This window comes from Pleurodeles waltl, chromosome 5, assembly GCF_031143425.1.
Source record: "Pleurodeles waltl isolate 20211129_DDA chromosome 5, aPleWal1.hap1.20221129, whole genome shotgun sequence".
Classification (NCBI taxonomy): domain Eukaryota; kingdom Metazoa; phylum Chordata; class Amphibia; order Caudata; family Salamandridae; genus Pleurodeles; species Pleurodeles waltl.
The window spans coordinates 743717126-743738950 of record NC_090444.1 but is presented as its reverse complement, the minus strand read 5'-3'; positions in this window follow the sequence as shown (position 1 = coordinate 743738950).

Genomic DNA, 21825 nt, shown 5'->3' with positions numbered 1-21825 from the left:
TAAACTGGTGTGGTTATTCATGACTGAAAGGTCATGGTGCGTCGAAATACCAACTGTTATTGATTCCTAATGTGTTATTTTGATCTATTAATTGAGTATTGGCTATCGATTACAATAGTCATTGATAATTGGTTTAAGTGATCCGACTATTCTAGGATGAGGAGAACCCAACTAGGTTAAAAGGTTCACCGACCTCCAACGTGTCCAGGTATAGGGAAATTTATAAAGGCTGGACGCGTTACCAGTAGATGGTAGCAGAAATTGATGGTTACGCCCTTTGGGACCCCATCCGAACAATAGACGGAGTCAAGTTAGAATTTTCTTTGATAAAACAAGTTGGAGAGATGATGATGCCCTAAATCCCCAATGACTTTCCCGGAATCTCGGAGCTTGCGAATGGAGGAAATGGAGGTGTGAGAATGTTTCCGGCGTTTCTAGTGACGGTATGAGAGAAGTTAGGGTTTTGCGCTTGCACAGCTTATTGCCGCAGATTAATTGAGAAGTTTGTGGGGATTTTAGGGGTTACGTAGATAAGTGTAACTCCAAAGTGTGAGTGTAGGGAAGTCAGCGAACTTCACATGTGTGTCGCTTTGTGCAGGAAAAATTGTCCAAGTGGTTGTTGATGTTGAGACGGGCCCTGCGAGGTCAAGAGATTGCGGAGTATGTTGAAAAGTGTATGAGACACTTGATTGATGTTGTAATCTGTTCGGTTTAATAGGTTGATCGGGCGTGGTCAACGAGTCAGTATGAATATTGAGGAATGAAAGAACATTATCGACTTTGAGATTTGACGAATTCTAAGGTGCACTAGAATAGTTCATTGATCAGTTGAGAGTAAAGTTTGTGGGTCAAATTTTGCTTGCGAGAGCGGGAAACCGAGAAAAAAATGGAATACCTGCTGAGGCTAGTGAAAAATCCCTAAGGTTTCTGAAGCGATTGTATTACCCTTCCTGTAGTAAACCGACAGATTTGTTTTCTTCTTTTTGGTTAGTGCTCGCGATATATTGCAGAAATTAGTTTTGAGTGAAGCTGAATGAAGGAGGACAAGCCGCAGGACTTTGTCAGCCGCAGTGTGTGAGTGTGACGTCACTAGGGGCCGCGCTGGGATAGTTTGGTTGGTGAGAAGGGTTGCGCACGGATTGGACGCAGTCCGTGAAGTGCAATTGGTGGGGAAAGACAAGCGAAGAGTATTCTGGGAATTAAAGTCACTTATTGATTACACATTTTAGAAAAATAAAAGACGGAAAGATGAAATTTTTCAAAGCATTTAAGAGTGCATTGAGGGGAGATGTATATATTAAAGCAAATGTAGGACAAGAAACACCGCCTGAGGGTACACCAGCTTACATCGTGATTGAAGAGAAGGGTGTCGCACCATGTCTTTGGCTAAAGCAATGGTGCAAATTAACAGAAAAGCATGGAAGCGTAGCGTTCCCTATCCATCGTTTAATCTAAGAGTTTTGGAGAATCTAAGATTCGTGCTATACAACCTGAAAGTGCCTCCAAGACCAGCGCAGTTTGAGGCATTAGCAATTTGGGAACTAATAGCTAGAAACCAACAACAAAAGAAATTTGAGACAAGAATAAGAAAAGTAGAAAAGACACTAGCAGATGCTAGATGGGATACCACACAAAAGGTTTGGAGATCAGACGTACTGCAGGGAATTAAATTGTTTCCGGCAATTACTGATGAAGCAGAAACGGAAGGAAGGAAAGCTACCTATAAAACAAATAAGAGTCAGTCCAGAGATAGAGAAAACAACAGAAAATCGAAAAGATCAGACGAGTCAGACGATGAGGAGTTCATTATACAATTGTTAAATGATCGCCCGCCACCATATGTGGAAAGCGAAAAAGGCTCAAGCATTAGCACTGCCCCTCCAGAACCAATACAAGGTAATGTGACACCGAATTCGAGAATATCACAGAGGCAGAGCAGTTCCGATATGCCCTTTTCACCACAAATACCACAGATTCAGAGGATATATCCCGACGTGCCTAAATTGAATCCTGTCGATAATTATCAGCCGCAGGTTCAAAGGCGCTGCTGTGATGAGCATAATCTGGGAATGTCTTCTGATTTAATGGCGCAGGGAGGACAGAATTATCAAAGACCGACATTGATTCATGCTGAATCAACACAAATTGTGATGCCTTAGAAGCAGATGCAAGAGGTGCCAAGGTACACACAAATAGCAGAGAACCGGTTAGACATGCCAATAATGATGAACCATAATGTGGAAATTAACATGCCACAGAATTAGGGGAACGGACAGAATCCAGACGCAATATCTCTGCCTATCACTGTAGGTCCGCCAGTACCATTGTATATACAGGCAAAGCCGAATGCATGCGACCAAGGGGTAATGACACGAAATGAGACAGGGAGGAGATGCATAGAAAACACTCCAGAAACAACCCCGGTAGGAACACTGCCAAATAGATCTGGGTCTTTGTCGGAATTTAGTCCAATTCCAATTTGTGCTCCGTCAACTGTGGTAAGATCGAATCCACCACTAATAGTACCGCTAACTTCAAAAACTGAAACGTTGCCGCAACCATCAGAAGCAGTTGATGTAAGTGCTACATTGATGGGACTGAACGCACAACAGCTAACACAATGGTTCAACAGTTTGAACTCCCCACAGAGTACATCCAGCGGGAAGGGAGAAGAATACCTGAATAAAATAAGATTGGGCATGGAAGCAGATGAACTAGTAGAGGGAACGATGGGTCTAAACAGGTTAGAATCATACACAGAAGAAGAGCTGAGGTACATGTGCCCTAGGATTACAAGAGAAGTGAGCAACATACATAAGAAGTTACAAGAGATTGCAGACAGAAACGGGATCTATATAGGTAAGACTAAACACTTGAGCAGAAGTTACAGGCTAGACTTTGAGACAAAAGACTTTGAACACATGAGATCTGCAGGGATGAAAACACACCTTAAGGAGATAATGCAGAGCGCGCAGGTCTGAAGATGCTTAGACAAATGGGAAAGTAGGTGGGTTAAGAAAAAGGACAAAAAGAAGGAAAGTACCCCAGATCGGAATGAAAAAGCACAACAGAATGACGACCTGATAACAATGTTACCTATGCGAGAAACATCAGGGGGAAAACTTGTACATGTACCATGGCACAGGTGCGATATTCAATCCTTTACGGATGATTTCCCTAAATTAAGAGAGAAACCAATTGAATGGTATCAACAAACGGATAGATTCGTAAAACTCGCAAAATGTCTTTGGGAAGACCTGAATACTTTATTTGAGATTGTGGTTCCGGCAGATTTGTGGGAAGATTGTAAGAGGGCTGTAGGTTGGCCGACAAGTGAACCAGAGAGGGACAGGGACACAGGTGCACCATCACCTACGGTAATGAGTTTATACCATAAGGTGATTGAGCACTTGAAAACAAAGGTCGCGTCGAAAAATGTGGATTGGCAGAGGATTGACAGAACGGCACAAGAGGTTAAAGAGTCGATACATGCGTATTATGAGAGATTGTTGAAAGCATTTAAAAATTACAGCGGCACGGAAACGATTGAGCCAAAGGACATGCTCCATTTTGTGTTCAGATTTGTGGAAGGATTGAGACCTGAAATCAGCCAGTTGATTAAAATGCATTTGATTTGTTGGCAGTCAAAATCGATCAACAAAGTGTTGAACTATGCAAAATACTGTAGTGATGAGATTGAGACGAAGGAGAAAAGGTTGAAAGAAAAGGTGATGGTGATGCAGCTTAGAGCAGCTCAGACATGTTTGCAAGGTTTACAAGATTTTCAACAGCAGTTGCCGCAGCAGCAACAGCAGGGAAATGCTATGTTTCAGCCAAATGAGACAATGAGAGGCAGAGGCCGAGGAGGTTTTGTGAATAATGGTCCTGATATAAATACTGTTATGATTCCGAATGGTATACAGGCAATGAAGAAGGTAATGCCATGTCACACGAGCGGAATCGTCGGGCATTGGAAACGGGAGTGCCCAATGTTGGTGCAGGAAGGTGTAGGTCAGCAAAACAATGATGTCAATGCATTTCAGAATATGAGAGGACCGAAATCACAGATCCAGTGCAAGTCAGAATTGGTAACTATCAAGGGTCACACAAATTTGTGGTGTGCGACTCAAGCCCGATATCATTATTAGGGAGAGACTTATTGTGCAAATTGGGGTGTTCGATTATGTGTTCAAATGATGGAATTAAAATTCAGACAAACAGTGATGAGGAAGAAGAGGACAGTTTAGGAGGAGACGTAGTGGAAACTGTCGACGAAGAGTATCCCCTGATTATTCTTTACCCAATGCTCACTGAAGCAGATATTCCTGCTGAGTTACAGGAAACAGTTGGAAAGGAAGTGTGGGATATGACAGGAAAAGAAGTAGGATTGGTCAAAGGAGTAGAACCAGTGAAAGTGACAGTAAAACCCAATGTACATTTTCCCCAGACCCCACAATACCATATGGCACAAGACACCCTCATGAAAGTCGCCCAACTCATTGATGAGTTTGTAAAACAGGGAGTACTAAAGAAAGTGTTAAGTAGTCCATGTAATTCACCAATCATGGGACTAATAAAACCGAGTGGAAAGGTCTGGATTGTTCAGGATTTGAGGAAAATAAATGACATAATAGTCAAGTGTTGTCCTGTAGTACCAAATCCACCTGTGATAATGTTTCAAGTTCCCTGTGATGCTGAATGGTTCTCAGTCATCGACTTATCACAAGCATTCTTTTCTGTGCCTCTTCATGAGGACAGCCAATTTCTCTTTTGTTTCAAATTCCTAAACAGAGTCTACAGTTGGTGTTGAATTCCTCAAGGGTTTTCGGAGTCACCATCAATTTTCAATCAGATTCTAAAGAAAGATTTGGAATCATTGGAATTACTATTTGAATCAACCTTGGTACAGTATATTGACGATTTGCTGGTCGCGTCTAAGACAGAAAGTGACTGTACAGCTGACACCATTGCCCTATTGAATCATTTGGGAAGGAACGGACACAAAGTGTCCCCTTTGAAATTACAGTTCTGTCAGAAGAAAGTGAAATATTTGGGTCACCAAACAGAGAAAGGGTCGAGAAGAATTATGAAAGAGAGGATAACAAGTGTACTTCAAATTAGTCCACCGAAGACGAGAAGAGAGGTGAGAAAGTTTTTGGGAATGGTGAGCTACTGTCGCCAATGGATTCCCAATTTCTCAACTCTAGCAAAACCTTTGCTGAAACTGACCCAGAAAGATGCGCTGGATGAAATAGTGCTGAAAAGAGATGAGATGGATGCTTTTATTGAATTAAAGGAATGCATGTGCAGGGCTCCAGCTTTAGGAATGCCTGATTACACAAAGCCTTTTACATTGTTTTGTCATGAATGTGATGCATGTTCCTTGTCTGTCTTGACTCAAGCCCATGGTGGCGTAAACAGACCAGTAGCATATTTTTCAGCTACTTTGGATCCGGTCGCAGCAGCACTGCCAGGGTGCTTGCGTGCCGTAGCAGCAGTTGGTATCAGCATAAATCAGAGTGAAGGAATAGTGATGGGACATCCTTTGACAGTCATGGTCCCTCACTCAGTCGAGATACTTTCGACACGTTCCCGAACACAGCACATGACCGGTGCTAGGCTTACAAGGTACGAGACAATAATTTTGGGTTCACCTAACGTGCAGCTGAAAAGGTGCATTACGTTGAATCCAGCAACCTAGTTTCCCAGTGAAAATGTCGAAATTGAGAACGCTGAAGACATCGAGCACGACTGTCTTCAGGTGACTGAATTTTGCACAAAACCAAGACCAGACATCAAAGACACCCGATTGGAAGAAAATGATCAAGTTATTTTTGTTGATGGTTCATGTTTAACAGATGCACTAGGAATATTGAAAGCAGGATATGCTGTATGTACAATAACAGGTGTTCTGGAAGCATCTTGGCTTCAAGGAGTTTACTCTGCACAAGTAGCGGAACTGGTAGCACTTACTAGAGCTTGCCAACTTTCTGCATTAATGAAAGTCACCATTTACACTGACAGTCAGTACGGATTTGGAATAGTGCATGATTTTGGACAGTTGTGGTCACAAAGAGGCTTCATGACCTCTTCAGGATCACCAGTGAAAAATGGTGAAAGGATAAGAGAATTGTTACATGCCATCCAGTTACCAGGAGAAGTAGCAGTTGTAAAATGCAGTGCACATTCAAAATCACAAGACTATGGGGGTCATTCCGACCCTGGCGGTCGGTGTTAAAGCGGCGGCCAACCCGCCAACAGGCAGGCGGTAAAAAAAATGGAATTCTGACCCTGGCGGGAACCGCCAACACAGCCCGCCACCTTAACACTCCGACCGCCACGGCGGGGCAAACAAACAGCGCGGCGGTCACCGGCAACAGACAGGCGGCAGACAATGTACCGCCCACCCTATCACGACCCACCAATCCGCCACCTTTTCCGGGGCAGGAGCCCCGCCGATAAAAACACGGCGGAAACAGACCACGAATGGGAAAACGCTCACCTCTATACACTCCACGAGGAATCTGGACAGCATGGAACCCGAATTAAACATCCTACCAGCGATTGTCTACCTGCTCCTCTACCAGGAGCACGAACGCCGCCGCAGGAGACAACGGTGAGTACTGCATCTACGACACAGGGGAGGGGGGAGGAGAAAAGAGTACGGGCACACACATACGCGCCCCCCCCCCCCCAAATCCCCACACACCAATGCAGAGCAACAAGTAAGATTTACACCCCCCAAACCCCCCGGAATAATTCAAAGACAAAATAAAATTATCATTAAAATCGAATTATATTAAAGCATATTAGAACTTAAGTGAAATATGAGATTTTTAAAACAAATAAATCACAACATGAACAATGTATACATAGTCCAAAAGTCCGGCACATATTGGCTACATGCCATTGTTCGTGGGCCAATGTGCATAAACACATGGGCAAAGCCCACACATGAGACCCGATTCCATTGGAGAGAACACTGCAGGGGCATCAGATAATAAAACCACAGGCACCTCAGGGGGAAGGGAAGGGGGGGCACCTGAGTCCACGACACCAGATCCACGAGGGGCCTCCATGCCCACTGTACCATCCTGGGGAGTGCAAAGCCACAGTCTCTCAAGTCTCTACAGTGGGTGGATTGCCCACTGTACCCTCCTGGGGAGTGCAAAGCCACAGTCTCTCAAGTCTCTACAGTGGGTGGATTGCCCACTGTACCATCCTGGGGAGTGCAAAGCCACAGTCTCTCAAGTCTCTACAGTGGGTGGGTTGCCCACTGGACCATCCTGGGGAGTGCAAAGCCACAGTCTCTCAAGTCTCTACAGTGGGTGGGTTGCCCACTGGACCATACTGGGGAGTGCAAAGCCACAGTCTCTCAAGTCTCTACAGTGGATGGATTGCCCACTGTACCATCCTGGGGAGTGCAAAGCCACAGTCTCTCAAGTCTCTACAGTGGGTGGATTGCCCACTGTACCATCCTGGGGAGTGCAAAGCCACAGTCTCACAAGTCTCTACAGTGGGTGGATTGCCCACTGTACCATCCTGGGGAGTGCAAAGCCACAGTCCATCTGGTGGATTACAGACTCCACTGGTTATGGAGGAGGCATGGTGCCCAGAGTGCTCCGTGAAGCCCTGCCCGACACAGATCCGGTCCTGCCAATGGGCCAGCGGTGCTTGAGATGAAGGGCCCAGCGGAGCGGTGCAGAGACGGCGGGGCCCAGCGGAGCGGTGCCTGACAGGAGGGGCCCAGCGGATCGGTGCTTGAGATGAAGGGCCCAGCGGAGCGGTGCTTGAGATGAAGGGCCCAGCGGAGCGGTGCAGAGACGGCGGGGCCCAGTGGAGCGGTGCTTGAGATGAAGGGCCCAGCAGAGCGGTGCAGAGACGGCGGGCCCAGCGGAGCGGTGCTTGAGATGAAGGGCCCAGCGGAGCGGTGCTTGAGATGAAGGGCCCAGTGGAGCGGTGCTTGAAATGAAGGGCCCAGCGGAGCGGTGCTTGAGATGAAGGGCCCAGCGGAGCGGTGCTTGAGATGAAGGGCCCAGCGGAGCGGTGCAGAGACGGCGGGGCCCAGCGGAGCGGTGCTTGAGATGAAGGGCCCAGCGGAGCGGTGCTTGAGATGAAGGGCCCAGCGGAGCGGTGCAGAGACGGCGGGGCCCAGTGGAGCGGTGCTTGAGATGAAGGGCCCAGCGGAGCGGTGCTTGAGATGAAGGGCCCAGCAGAGCGGTGCTTGAGATGAAGGGCCCAGCGGAGCGGTGCTTGAGATGAAGGGCCCAGCGGAGCGGTGCTTGAGATGAAGGGCCCAGCAGAGCGGTGCTTGAGATGAAGGGCCCAGCGGAGCAGTGCAGAGACGGCGGGGCCCAGCGGAGCGGTGCTTGAGATGAAGGGCCCAGCGGAGCGGTGCTTGAGATGAAGGGCCCAGTGGAGCGGTGCTTGAGATGAAGGGCCCAGCGGAGCGGTGCTTGAGATGAAGGGCCCAGCAGAGCAGTGCAGAGACGGCGGGGCCCAGTGGAGCGGTGCTTGTGATGAAGGGCCCAGCGGAGCGGTGCAGAGAGACGGCGGGGCCCTGTTCAGCGGTGCTTCTCACGGCGGGCCCTGTTCAGCAGTGCTTCTCACGCCGTGGCCCTGTTCAGCGGTGCTTCTCTTGGCGGGGCCCTGTTTAGCGGTGCTTCTCACGGCGGGCCCTGTTCAGCGGTGCTTCTCACGGCGGGGCCCTGTTCAGCGGTGATTCTCACGGCGGGCCCTATTCAGCGGTGCTTCTCACGGCGGGGCCCTGTTCAGCGGTGCTTCTCACGGCGGGGCCCTGTTCAGCGGTGCTTCTCACGGCGGGCCCTGTTCAGCGGTGCTTCTCACTGCGGGGCCCTGTTCAGCGGTGCTTCTAACGGCGGGGCCCTGTTCAGCGGTGCTTCTCTTGTATTCCTAGGGAACCAGATCTGGGCAATCATTCCCGCTCAGTCGCCATCCGACCTATCGCTTGCAGGGCCCTCCTGTGCTGGACTCCTGGGCCCGTGGGTGTCCTCCGTCACACCCCAAATGGGGCTGGTGGGGCCCTCCTGGGCAGCTCGCCTGCTGCCGGACTTCTTCGCCTTGCTGCCCTTGCACTCCTTGGAAGAATCTCTGGGGCCCTTGCCTCCCTTGGAAGAATCTCTGGGGCCCTTGCCCTCCTTGGTAGAATCTCTGGGGCCCTTGCCTCCCTTGGTGGATGGGCCAGGTGACGGTGCAAGGCTGGTGTCCTTGGGGGCAGCCGTCTCAGGCCTGTGGCGCCGGCCCTTCCCTTTTTTGCTTCTTTTCCCAGGGGGTGGGCTGGCTGTCCCCTTGCTGCTGGCCGATGTTCCTCCACTAGGAGCTGGTGGACTCCAATAGCCCTGAACGATGGTCCGAGTAGGTGCAGGGCTTGTGGTGGCAGAGGTGCTGGTTGGAGTCTTACGAGAAGGAGGGGGTGAGTCAGTTGTTGGAAAGAGGTCAAGGTTGGAAAGGAAAATCAATTTAGAAAGACAGGGACGGGTAGTTGTAGTGGGTATGGGAGTGGAGGAAGAGGATGTGGTTGTAGGAGAGTCAAGTGTGCTGTCTTTGGGTGCAGGTGCTTGTGACGGAGGCTGTCGTGAGGTGGATGGCTGTTGGGTGGGTGGCTGCCTGCGTTTGTGTGGTTTGGAAGAGGGGGTGACAGACACACTGGGAGAGGACACAGGGGACGTGTAAATGGTAGTGGGGGTGGTGACTGCACGTGTGCGGACTGTTCTGGTGGGTGTGGTGGTGATGGACGTACTGGCTGATGGTGGTGTGCATGCAGGTGTGAGTGGAGACGTCACAGGGAGGGAGGAGGGAGACGAGGAGGAGGGGGACACAGTGGAGGCAGTGGGTGTTGCTGTGTCTGCATGTGGATGTTGCTTGGGTGAATGCTTGTGTGATCTGTGGTGCTTATGTCTGGATGAGCTGCCCTTGGGTGTTGATGTGTGTGCAGGCTAGTCTGTAGGTGTGTCTGGGATAGGCAGAGGAACAGGGGAGTGGGACTGGGTTGAGGAAGTTGGAGGGGGGAGGCTAGAGACAGGGACAATTGCTGCCGTCAGTGCCGAGGGCCAGAGCGCCAGAGCGTTGAACGATGGCTGATGGGCAGCCTGACCCGAATGAATGCCCTCCAGGTATGCATTGCTCCGATGCACCTCCCTTTCTACCCCCTGGATGGCATTCAAAAGGGTAGACTGCCCAACAATGAGCGTCTGGAGGAGGTCAATGATCTCCGCACTGAGGGCAGCAGGGGTAACTGGGGCAGGACCTGAGGTGCCAGGGGCGAAGGAGATGGCCGGCTTCCTGGCCGAGCGGGCACGGGGCAAAAGCTGAGGGGCTGCTGGGAGGGCGGAGCTGGTGCGCTGGGTGGCGGCTGTACCTGTTGTTGCGGTGGGCACGGATGTTGCCGCCACCACAAGGGAGCTCCCTTCCGAGGACGTGTCGGTGTTGCTGACGTCTCCACGGGTCCCCGTTGTGGAGCCCCCCTCGCCCTCCGTCTCACTGGTTAACTCGGAGTCGGTTGCAGGGCCCTCTGGGGCCATGTGAGATGCAGCTCCCTCGTGCGCCGATGCCACTTCTCCTCCGCCTGATGATGCTAATGCACACATGAACAGGAAAACCAAAAAAAGGGGGGGGAGAAGAAAGGAAGACATGTTGAGTGCATGCATTGGCGGCACAGTTGGTGGAGAGGACAGACACAGAAGCCCCCTGCACTACGCCACGCACTCGGGGTACACTACTCAATGATAGTGACTTGGCCTACAAGTCTATGGATGACAAATGCACATATAGGTGAGCCTGGGCCATGGATAGCTGTACTTTGCACCCTACAGAGGTGGGGGGCGGGGTCACAGGGCCATGTCTAACGGAGGGGCCTAGCCTACAGAAACCGCCCTGGCCTAGAGATAGCCACAGCCCTCCTCCCCCACCCAGACACCTCCACTGTGCGCTAATATAGCGGAATGTGCTGATACTCACCCCCTTGTGTCTGCTGTGATGTCCTCACGCGCCCATCCAAATCGGGGTAGGCCACCGCCAGGATCCGGGACATCAGGGGGGTCAATTGACGACTGGCACCCCTCCTACGTTGGGAGGCCATCCCCAGCAGAGCCTCAGCGGTCTTTCTGCTCCCGCGGCGGATGTCCTCCCACCTCTTGCGGCAGTGGGTGCCCCGTCTGTTGTGGACCCCCAGGGCCCGGACGTCCTTGGCGATGGCACGCCAAATGTCGATCTTCTGATGGGCGCTGACCTATGTGACATGGACAGGGTTGAAAAATAAATATCATCACTTTTCTGCATGGTCGATGTGCGCGGCCCCCCCTCCCCAACCTTGCCATGTGGTACATGCTCTCATCTGTCGTGCGTTGCACTACTCATTTGCTCCCCTCCCCACCATCTTTCATCCACCCCACTCAACACAGGCATAGCCCATACTATGTGCTCCCAGTGTACTTACCTGTTTGTCTGGAGGACCGTAGAGTAGCGCATACTGGGGGAGGACCCCATCAACAAGTTTATCCAATTTCTCAGATGTGAAGGCAGGGGCCCTTTCCCCAGTCGCAGCAGCCATTGTCTCTTCCAGACCGAGTTCACAGCAGCACTTGCAGTATAGGTCCTCTCCTGTGGATGATCAGGTCTCGAGTGATTAAGCAAGTAGAAAATGGCGGTCACACCCGCTGCAGTGCGTACCGCGGCGGTGCGTACCGCGACCGCCGGCGCACATCGTCATTGGCTCCTGAGACCCATAGGGTTCAATGTTAACCAATGCTGCTTTGCGCCGCGGTCTTCGACCGCCTACCGCCACGGTGTGCCACGCCAGCGCATTGACCTCACATCCCATTGTCACACTTCACAGGTCAGGCAGCCGCCATTTCAAGGGCCCACATGGCTTAATTTCTACTGCGTCACACAGGCCTAGGCCTTGCATTGCCACTCATACAAGCCATTCAATGTATAGCGAATCGTGTTTTGTGCAAGCTGTGGTTACGTACCTGTGGGTTGCTTGACTCTGTGCTCCATGTTGTCCTTCCTAGGCACCGTCCGCTGGGACTTGCGAGGAGATGGAGGAATGTTCCCGTGTACAGACCGCTGGTGGACCTGTCGACAATGGAAGAACGACATGTCATACTGACATACAGACTTAACCGAGCCACTATACATGAACTGTGTGCCCAGCTGGAGTCAGACCTGATGTCCCCCATTCGCCAACCCACAGGGATTCCCCCTCTGGTGCAGGTGCTGTCAGTACTCCATTTTTTGGCAAGTGGATCATTCCAAACAACAGTGGCCCTATCATCAGGGATGTCTCAGCCTATGTTTTCTAAGGTTTTGTCCAGAGTGTTGTCTGCCCTGATGAAATACATGCGGAGCTACATTGTTTTCCCTGAGGTGGGAGATTTGGCTACAGTGAAGGGTGATTTCTATGCCCTTGGACATATCCCCAACATCATTGGTGCCATTGATGGGACCCATGTGGCCTTGGTTCCCCCCAGTGGAAGTGAGCAGGTGTACAGGAACAGAAAAAGTTATCATTCTATGAATGTCCAGGTGGTCTGTTTGGCTGACCAGTACATCTCCCATGTAAATGCCAAGTTCCCTGGGTCAGTGGATGACGCGTACATCATGCGAAATAGCAGCATTCCTTATGTGATGGAACAGCTACAGAGACACCGTGTGTGGCTAATAGGTGACTCTGGTTACCCCAACCTGTCGTGGCTACTGACCCCAGTGAGGAATCCCAGGACAAGGGCAGAGGAACGTTACAATGAGGCCCATGGGCGCACTAGGAGGATTATAGAAAGAACCTTCGGCCTCCTGAAGGCCAGGTTTAGGTGCCTGCATATGACAGGGGGATCCCTAATGTACTCACCAAAGAAGGTGTGCCATATCATCGTGGCCTGCTGTATGCTTCACAACCTGGCTTTGCGACGCCAGGTGCCTTTCCTGCAGGTGGATGGTCCAGATGATGGTGTTGTAGCAGCTGTGGAGCCTGTGGAGAGTGAAGAGGAGGTGGACGACACAGACAACAGGGACACAGTGATACAACAGTATTTTCAGTAGCACACAGGTACGATTCAACACCGCCATTTTACATTTACTTAAAGTCTCCTGCCTCTCTACCGTCTGAGTTCCCCCCCAGTTCCTGTTAACTGAGTTTTGACTTTCCCTTCCGTTTTCAGAGCTGTGGGCCCCCACTGCGTGACCTCTGCTTTGTTTGCCCATGGACTACAGCTGTGTGACAGTGGTATGTTGTCATCACAATGTAACTGAACATTTTGGCACCGTTATGTCTAATACATTTGTTCAAAATACAAGCAGACTCCAGATTTTTTTAGTGCAAGAAGTGATTTAATTCAAGTGCTAAATTTAAGGAACATGATTGTAAAACGGGGATGGGTGATGGTGGAGTAATGTCCATGGCAGAGTCCAGTTCTCAGTCGCACAGGTGCATTGTCCATATGCCTGTGGAAAGATGGAGCAGGGGCAGTTCAAGGTTGGACAGGGTGACAATGTGGGACAGTGGGATGACATCAGGGGGTATCGTTTGCTGGCGGGGGTCTTGCAATCCTACTCTGTCTTCTTGTGAGATCTCAGGTTCCGCTTGCGGGGTGGTTCTTCTTCTGCAGGAGGTGGGGTTCTGGTGGCCTGTCGTTGTGTGGGGGCCTCCTGTCCACTAGCGCCGGCGGAGGTGGTAGGCTGTTCCTGGTCCAGGCTAGTGACAGGGGCCCTTTGTGGTGCCACATGGTCCCACAATGTGGTGACTATCTCGGTTAGGGCCACGACGATGGTCCCCATTGCGGAACTAATGTTCCTCAGTTCCTCTCTGAACCCCATGTACTGTTGCTCCTGCATGACCTGGATCTCCTGGAACCTGGCCAGTACCGTCGCCATCGTCTCCTGGGAGTGGTGGTATGCTCCCATGATGGAGGAGAGGGCCTCTTGGAGAGTCGGTTCCCTGGGCCTGTCCCCCCCCTGTCGCACAGCAGCCCTCCCAGTTCCCCTGTTTCCCTGGGCCTCTGTCCCCGGCACGGTGTGCCCACTACCACTGCCCCCAGGTCCCTGTTGTTGTTGGGGTGGCGGGTCAACCTGGGTGCCCTGTAGTGGTGGGCACACCGCTGATTGACGTGTCCTGGAGACAGAGGCATGGGCCCGCTGGGTGGGAGCTGTGCTGGTGTTCCCAGAGGGGGTTAGGTCTGGTGTAGCCTGTGGCTGTCTGTGGGGAACCGACTGTCCTGAGGTCCCCGATGCGCCGGGCTGGTCATCAGGGTCCAGGGAGACAGAGCTGCTGTCATCACTGGGGGCCTCTTCTGGGGGTGGGATGGACATCTCTGGACCCTCCGTGGCGGTGTGGTGGCGTTCGGGTCCTGCAGGGGTATAAGAGTATGGTTATTGCTTCTGTGTGTGGCATTTCGTGTAATGGGTGGGTGGCCGTGTCCCCCAGTGCTGGCATTCCCTTGTGGGGGCTTTTGTGATGGTGGCTTGTGGGGGTGATGGGTGTGTGCAGTGGGCATGCTTTGGGGATGGGTGTCCATGCTTTGGGGACGCATGCAGGGCTAGGTTTTGGGATGGGTGGGATGTGATGGTGAGCCATTTGCAAGGAGTTGGTGTGATGGGGGTGGGGGTGAGGGTGGGGGTATGATTTGGCATGCAGGTGGGGTGGGGGGAATGGAGTAGTGAAGATTTGACTTACCAGAGTCCATTCCTCCGCCTACTCCTGCGAGGCCCTCAGGATGCAGGATGTGCAAGACTTCCTCCTCCCATGCTGTGAATTCTGGGGGAGTAGGTGGGGATCCGCCGCCAGTCTTCTGCACCGCAATGTTGTGCCTTGATACCATGGAACGCACCTTCCCCCGTAGGTCGTTCCACCGCTTCCTGATGTCGTCCCGATTGCGTGGATGCTGTCCCACAGCGTTGACCCTGTCCACTATTCTGCTCCATAGCTCCATCTTCCTGGCAATGGTGGTGTGCTGCACCTGTGCCCCGAAGAGCTGGGGCTCTACACAAACTATTTCCTCCACCATGACCCTGAGTTCTGCGTCAGAGAACCTGGGGTGTCTTTGGGGTGCCATGGGGTGGTGTGGATGAGGTGAGGGGTGGCGTATGTGTTGTAGAGTGTGGTGAGTGTGGTGGTGTATGGTGTTTTGTGCGTGGATGTGGTGTGGGTGATGTTGTGATTTGCCTCTGTGTGATGGTGTACTCTATTCTGTGCTGTCTCTCTCTGTCCTTCAGTCGCAATTGTGGTCGTAGGGGTTTGTGGGTGATGTGGGTGTGTGTTTTATATTTAATTGGGTGTGTGGGAGTGGTGTGTGTATGTGTCTCAGGTGTGTGTATTTGGAATTATCCAATGTGGTAGTGTTTTGTAAAGGTGTGTGTATTTTGACCGCAGCGGTGTGTACCGCCAATGGAATACCGCGGTTGAAAGACCGCTGCGGGGATTTGTGGGTCAGAATGGCATGGGCGTATTGCTGTTGGCGTGACGGTGGAGGTTTGGTCATCGCCAGTTTCCCGCTGACCTTTGGTGTGGCAGACTTTTGTGGATGTCGGGTTTTTGGCGGTTTGCCAGTTGCGGGTCAGAATGACCATGGCGGTTTACCGCGGCGGTGTTATGGCGGTGTTATGGCGGCCTTCTGGCCGGCGGTAAGCGACTTTTACCGCCGAGGTCAGAATGACCCCCTATGTTTCTTTGGGAAATGGATATGCAGATCAAGTCACAAGGTTTTGCGCATTGAACTGTATATTGCTCAGAGACGAATGGAACTTGATAAATGAGCCAGAACTTGAACCAAGTGAAGCTTTTGCTCTAAAGGTTGTAGATACAATTGAGGAATTGAAATCCTTACAGAACGACGTCAGTGAAGATGAGAAACTCTCATGGAGCAAATTACAATGCGTAAAGAAACCAGATGATTTGTGGGTTTCAAGTGAAGGGAGATTGGTTTTACCAAACAGTCTTTTGACGCCGTTGGCTAGATTGTACCATGGACAAGCCCATCTTGGAAGGGATGCCATGGTTAGACTATTCAAAATTGATTGGTTTAATCCCAAATTCCGTCAAGTTGCTGAAGCAGTTTGCCATCGTTGCGTCGTTTGCCAGCAAATGAACACAGGGAAGGGAACAGTAGTAAATTTGAGCCACATTGGAAGAGCAGGTGGTCCATTCAGCAGGATGCAAATGGATTTTATTGAGATGCCTGTGCATGGAGGCTTGAAATATATGTTGGTGATTGTGTGTATTTTTAGTCACTGGATTGAAGCATACCCCACATGTAGAAATGATAGCCTTACAGTTGCAAAACTACTCTTGAGAGAACTAATACCACGTTTCGGATTTCCCGATCTCCCTAGAATCAGATAGGGGAAGTCACTTCAATAACGAAGTAATAGAATTACTGTGTGCAGCGCTGAACATTGAGCAGAAACTGCATTGTAGCTATCGCCCTGAAGCATCAGGACTAGTGGAGCAAATGAATGGCACATTGAGATCGAGGATGGTGAAAATATGTGCATCAACAAACTTGAAGTTGCCTGACGCATTGCCCTTGGTGTTAATGTCAATGAGAAAGACTGGACTGTCCCCGCACGAGATCCTCATGGGCAGAGCCATGAGGCTTCCCGCAGTTCCTGCAAATGCTCTTTTGATTATTACAGATGATATGGTGTTGGACTATTGCAAAGGTCTAGCTGATGTGGTACGCTCTTTTTCTCACCAGGTGGAGGCAACCACCTTGCCACCGATCCAAGGTCCAGGAAACGCCCTGAAAGCAGGTGACTGGGTCGTGATAAAGAAGCACGTGAGGAAGTCGTGTTTGGAACCCCGTTGGAAAGGACCTTTTCAAGTGATTCTGACAACTACCACCGCTGTGAAGTGTGCAGGAGTTCCCAACTGGATTCACGCCAGTCACACGAAAAGGGTGACGTGCCCCACAGAAGAGGAAGTTGAGGCGCTGAAATCACCAGTGACTGACAAGAAAGTACCAGGAACTGAGACAGAACAAAGAGAACCTGGAGGCGAACAAGCAGAAATTGAGGAGGAAGAGATATTTTCTGAGGAAGAAACAACAGACCCATTTGAGGAGATCGGAGGAGAATCCTCAGAAAGTGACAAAGATCCTGAAGGTAACGAAGAGCCTGCGACAGGTGAAGGAGCAGGAGAGCCTGATCAGAGGAGGGCTTTCCCAGAAGCAGCCAATACAGGAAAAGAAAAGGAAAACCTGATTGACCTCCTAGGGGAAGAAAAGGAGGCGGGACAGGGTGAAGTCGTTCAACCTCATCCAGAACCGGTTGCAGGGCCCTCAGGAGAAAACAGTGCAAAACGGAGACAAAGCATATCGCCAGTGAAATTAAGGACTAAAGAATTATCAAATGAAGGTGAAAGAGAAAAGAAAAGAGGTGCCTGTTGCAATAGCAACACCAAGTGAAGAGAAAGACCTGGCCAGGGAAGAAAGTACCAGTGAGAGAGAATCAAAACGAGATGCAAAATTGAAAAGGAAAGAATACCGAGCAGAAGATATTCTGGTCCGGAATGGGCATACATAGCCACTAACGATTGGTCAGACGAATTCCTATCTCTCAGTCTTGAGAACGAAGAAGCAGAACTTCACTTTGGCATTTGAGAAGCGAAATCCCATGAACATTACTGAATAAGACATTAACAATCTGATTGATTTTTTGAACCGGCTAAGACACTGCTAACTTGATTGACTTTGAAACCGATAAGAGACTAGGCTGCTAAAGAAAACAGTGTGAACATTGAACTCTTTCAGCTTTGTATATATCTGCAAATCTGATTTGAAAGAGTGTCTTCAACTTTCTGATTCTATATAGATCATGACAGACTACACTACACAGGGACATAAGATGAAGTGTTGTAAATACGTGTGTATAGGTCTAATAACTGCATGTGTACTAATCCTTGTAGCAATAATTCTTGGAATGCATGGAAAGAATGAGAGAGAGACGAATGATGCTTCTACTTCTAAACCTATTACTGAACTAACTCCTTTGAAGAAACTCGAACAAGACGAAAGACATTTGCATGATAAGAAGGAACTTTCGTCCAACGTTTTCTATCGCTTGTTGAGTGAGTATGTTGAGACAATGGATGCAAAAGATTGTTATGTATACACACAAATACCTACCTCAGTAGTGGAAGGGGTGACATATCATAGCATGCCTCTTACGTATGGAATTACATGTAGTTTAATAATGACCAGATTTTACGGCCAGGAGTATATTCACTACTTTTATTCCAATCAGGATGTTACATTTGCATATATCCCCATAATTGAGTACCTGAGTAAAGTAGCAAGGGATTATTATATAAAATTGATGAGGGGTTTCTTTGAGCCATTGTCACCTTTTCACACAGCTCACGCCCACAGAGAAAACCTTACATGCTTGCTTTCACCAATGGAGATAATCTTTTTAGATCGCACTGACGATAGGAGGAAAGAGGTGAAGGAGAAATTAGAAAGGGAATTACACAAGAGGACATCTGTAGATAACTATGCTTTTGCCGCGATAAAGACACAGGGGAAAATAGCTTTAGATACATTACACGTAGGGAGATTTTGTGTGCATAGACATAAATCATATTATGACACAGTTTTTGTGGGAACGAGTGAATGTAAACATACGTTTTTGTTTCAACCTAAATGGACGTTCATGCTGAATGGACAAGACCCAGTTATTCCAGGGGTATATTATATTTGTGGACTTAATGCCTATTATCGCCTTCCTAGAGGATGGTATGGGAGATGCTATTTGGGAATAGTATTTCCAAAGGTTTATCAACTGGACGATGATTTTCCAAAGCTGTCTGAATCACATCATGTTCAGAAAAGGGAGACAGCTTCTGGTGTGGTAGGAGATATATTTGGAGCAATGATTCCTTCAGTGGGAGTCATATTGAATTCAATCAAGATACGAAAGTTGTCTACTATTGTGGATAACATGCTGACAAAATTCTCAGGAGCTATAATCCTGATGGATGCTGAACTTGCTGCAGAAAGAGCTATGACTCTTCAAAATCGGCTTGCCTTAGACATCCTTTTAGCAAAGGATGGCGGCGTTTGCAAAATGCTTGGTACACGTCACTGTTGTACTTATATTCCGGACAACAGTGGGCAAATTAGAAAAATGCTGACAAACTTAACTAACGAAAGTACAGACTTGAAAGAATTGAAAGAACCAGGAGTATGGGAGAAGGTTGGAAAGGGATTTGCTTCCATGGGAAATTGGCTCAGCAACATTTGGAATGGATTATTACTGAAAATAGTAAAAGGAATATTAATAGTATTAATTTGTTTATTAGGTATTTGGGGAATATGGAAAGCTATTAAAATATTGAAAGCAAGAAACAAAAGAAGAAGAGAAAAGAAAATAGAAAACAAAATGGTAGGAATATACAGAGAAAAATCTAAAGGAACCAAAAGAAAGAGGGAATTGACTGAAGTGCCGAATTACTAAAACAGAATTTTAATTGGAATAAAATTTGTGGGTAGATTTGATGTGATGACATAATTAGTCATCAGAGGAGGGATTGATGACGCAGAAAAAGAAAGACTAACATATATTCATATATCATGTAACCAAGATCGTATAATGTAGTGTGATTCTAGTAAAGAAAATAATGAACGAGGGACATTGTGCCCTCGGGGTAGTTCGCCATCATTATAAACAAGCTTAATTAATCATGAAGCACTGAAAATCGTAGTACTCCGTCATAATTGCAAATGTGTTTTATGATTTTCTTGATTGAAACTGTTTTATGCTTAGCTTAAATTTAGTAGAGGCTTTGGCCTAGTTGCCTGGTCTCATATTTAACTGTGTGGTTTTCACTTGCACTAACAAAAGCATATTATTTCATTTAAAGGTTGTATTTTTCCAGTAGAAATGACTAATACACTTATCTCAAGGTTTCGTGCTAGGATGGTTGCATCCCTTTTGATGCAAGGTCAACTCCTGCAGGTGCGGACAATAAAAGCACTGTGATAAAATTAATTGGCAAAATTGTTGTAACTTGTGTTCCAAGACTCCAAGGACAATGTATGCATAAATGAGTACTAGGAGAAAGACACTATTCATTGGTCAAATTGAAGCCACCCTATGAACCCTCCAATGGAAGATCCTGAAGTTTTTGGAATGTTTTCTTACTTAAACCCACTGGACAATGAGAAGTCAGCCATTTTCCTTAATGCCATCTTTGAAGCCGAATGCCAGACGCCATCTTAGACGACATCTTGATGTCCTTTTCTCTATTCCAGAGAAAAGAGACTTTAAGAATTCTCACCCTAGAGACTTTAACTTTAATGTTGCCCCGTCTTGCCCATGCAGTAACTTTGCCCTATTCTCCCTGCCGCTGCAAGGAAACTTGCCCTTAATTCTGCCCCTTTGAGATCTGCCCCATGCTGACCGAACCGGTACCTGAAGGACGAAGACTTTCCTTGTTTGCTGATTGTATTTGGTAATTATGAAAGGATAACTGTATTATGCATTGTGTTTTTCCTTTTAGGTACCAACTGCTATTTTGATAGGGCCCAAGCTAGAAGTTTTCTAAATTTGTGTTGATCATATTCGTTTTGCATGAAGTCCCACATACCAATGCTAATTAGAGGTTAGTTAAGGTATTCACTTGATGCACCATGTTGAATTGAAATCTTGTTATGCTGACCGATGTATGCAATTAGTCAAGTTCAATTACTAATATTAGTGATTTGCATTGCCATAACTGAGTGTATTATAATTCAGATTTTGCGTAGATTACGTTTCTTCCGCCGCTATGGACAGCTAGTAATGTTCGTATACATATATCATTTGGTTTTAAGACTTATATATATTGTCTTAGCTTTGTTAATATAGGGAAATAAATTCACTAACTTTTAATAAACTGGTGTGGTTATTCATGACTGAAAGGTCATGGTGCGTCGAAATACCAACTGTTATTGATTCCTAATGTGTTATTTTGATCTATTAATTGAGTATTGGCTATCGATTACAATAGTCATTGATTATTAGTTTAAGTGATCCGACTATTCTAGGATGAGGAGAACCCAACTAGGTTAAAAGGTTCACCGACCTCCAACGTGTCCAGGTATAGGGAAATTTATAAAGGCTGGACTCGTTACCAGTCCCTACTACTAGTCAAGATTGTCCCTTGCCTGTTTGATTTGACCCGCCAGACAAGGAGTTTATCATATTTATCACCCTTAGAATGCTGGCAGGCCATATATGCAGCATAAGCTAAGCAACATTGATGGCATGTCCTTTCTTAGTACCATGTAGGGCAGTTCTATGCATTGTGTCAAAGACAGTTTTATTCTTGAGATCGTGGAGCTGACTGTCAAGAGCCAGAAGCTGCCCACTGATTTGTCTCCTGAGCACTATGAAGGTATTACGCAATGTCCATGAATGGTTACTTTAAAGGCTTCTCTCTGGCAGAGTAGGACTTGGTTGAACCCTCCTTTCCTCAAAAACTATCCCATAAACTCCATCAGGAATGGAGAGAATGCTGGGCCTTCAAGGGTCTCGTGCTGAAGCCTCCCATGGGTATTGGTGCTGTACCTCTACCTCAAGAATATAACAGTTGTACAGCCTATTTACTCTACTGTGCCAGTCTGTGGTAAAGGGTGGGAATGAGTTATGATGTGATCTAGGTGAACATGGACATCACGAACTGTTGAATAAATTGCCTTTTCCTATAATGTCAAGATTTGTGGGACCAGATGTCCTCATAGGCCCAAAGTGTCAGCCAGCCTCTAAGGACCTTAGCTGTTACGTGTACAGGTAATTGGGGTCTACGAATGATCTAAATGTGCATCTAATCCC